We start from the raw sequence: 2,477 nt of genomic DNA on the forward strand, positions 1-2,477 counted from the left end.
CATTCTACTCTTAGAAAGATTCACCTGTAAAATTTTGTTTTCTTTATGCTGAGGATACTACCTATCTGGAAGGCAAGGGACTCTCTCTAACATCTATCTATCTCCATAGGATTTGAAGTATATATTCTCTTTTGTTTGAGAATGCCACTCAAATGTCCTTTGACATAGCTCCACAACATGCTCTTAATTCTTTTTTAAAAGGCAGATAAATTTAGGGGCAAACATAAGTAGAAATTCTTAATGACAGGAATTTATTACACTGATTGAATGCCAATATCCAATTCAATTATCACTTCAACTTCAGGGTCAATAGGGATAACAAAAGGACCTCAGAATCACTTAACAATGATTCTTAGGTAACCAGCACTGATGATGGTACCATTAATGAAAGAAGAATAACCATAGCTACCTAGAAGGATGAAAAAATTATGGGAAAAGAAGAACACATTTGTATTCCAGGTAAAGAAATAGGCAAGAGATAAGAATCAAAAACTGAGATTGTCACTCACCTTCTTGATTATCTTTAAATAATAAGCATTCTCTGCAGAAGCTGGATGTAACACATATAAATCTAATTTAACACAAAATTATAATTATATACATATCAAATTACCACATTCCTCATGAATATGCTGTTTATGTAAAGATTTCCAACAAAATATTAGCAAATAAAATTCGGCAATGTGTAAAAAGAACTATGCAGCATAGCAAAATAGAGTTTATCCCAGACATGTAAGGCTTGCTCAGAGTTTATCCATATAATTAACCGTATTATCAGGCTAAAGAAGAAAATATTTCTAGTGACATGGTACATAATTATTAAATCTAATCATATAAATGAGCACAGAAAAAAGATTTGACAAAATATACCACTCATTAATACTGTCTTCTTATGTTTCTTAGAAAATATTATGATATATCCATAATATTTGCAAAGGACTAACACTTAGAATATGTGAAGAGCTTACTCATCTCAAGCAAAATTAAAATTTTAATAATCCAACTACAAAATGGGGAGGCAACATGAGCAAATATTTTACTGAATAGAATATACAGATGGAAAATAAGCAAAGAAAAGATGTTTGACATCATTAGCCATTAAGAAAATGAAAATTCAAATTACTGAATCTTTACTCCACACCTACCAGCATAGCTAAAATTAAAAAAAAAAATAGTGACAGAACCAAATCCTAGTAAGGATGTGGAGAAACTGGAACACTCATACACTTGTGGTGGGACTATAAACGGTATGCAACTATAGGAAACAGTTTGACAATATGTTAATAAGCATATAACTACATATTAATTAGGAATTACACTTAGTCATTTGTCCTAAATGAAGAAATTGACACTTATATTCATGCAAAAATATGTATGCAAATGTTCATGACAGCCTTATGCATAACCGCTAAAAATGAAAACAACCTTGATGTCCTTCAGCAAGAGACAGTTTAAATACTGTGGTATATCCATTTGGAATATCATTTAACAGAAAAAAAAAAAAGAAAGAAACTGTTTGGTAATTTATGCACAACAACTTGAACAAGACTCCAGAGAATTACACTGTGTTAGAAAAAGCCAATCCTGAAAGTTTACATGCAGCCTGATTCCATTTATGTAGTTCCTTAAAACGGCAATATGGGGATGGAAAACGTATTAGTGATTTTCATGGGTTAAGAATGGAGGAGGAGCGTAAGAGGGAAGCAGTTGTGGTTACAAAATGACAACAAAAAAGATCCCTGGTATATATCATGGAATTGTTTTGTATCTTAACTGCATTGGTACATCCTGGTTGTGATATTGTACTATTGTTTTGCAAGATGTTACTATTGGGAGAAACTAGGTATATGGTACATGGTACCTCTCTGTGTTAGCTCTTACAACACCAGGAGAATCTCTAATCATTTCCAAATTAAAAGTTTAATTTTAAAAAAGTCTTCCCAGTCACTAGCTGAATGCTGCAAATATATTTTATGTATAATTTGATATTTATTTTTAAATGATTTTGACATTAAAAAATTAATATAGTTTATAAAACTTCAGATCTTGCTCACAAACTAGAAGCTGCTTAAATATTCCTGTGAAAATAGTCTTCCTCCTTCTTTCCACCCACCAAAAAGAAAACGTGATGATAGACTGAAAATGGACTACAAACAATTCAATTTGGCATTCTTTTGTTTTACATGTAAAACATAAAAAAGCTGTTGCTAACCAACTGAAGCCAATTTGGTCTTCACATGTTTTATATTATTTTTAGTAGATAATGACAAGCTCTTAAATATTTTTGCAGAAAAGATTAGTTTCTTCTCCAAAAATCTCATTACGAGCTATAAGAGTGAGATTAGATCAAGGTGCATCAGTCATGAAGCCACTTTTTAAACAAACATTTTATTGGTAAGAAACGAATGCAACATGGTCATTCAACATGTTCTGTGAGTTCACTGAAGTCTTCTCTCTCTCTCTCTCCCTCCCTCCCT

Source organism: Otolemur garnettii, unplaced genomic scaffold (genome assembly GCF_000181295.1).
Source record: "Otolemur garnettii isolate 467f Iridium unplaced genomic scaffold, OtoGar3 scaffold00214, whole genome shotgun sequence".
Classification (NCBI taxonomy): domain Eukaryota; kingdom Metazoa; phylum Chordata; class Mammalia; order Primates; family Galagidae; genus Otolemur; species Otolemur garnettii.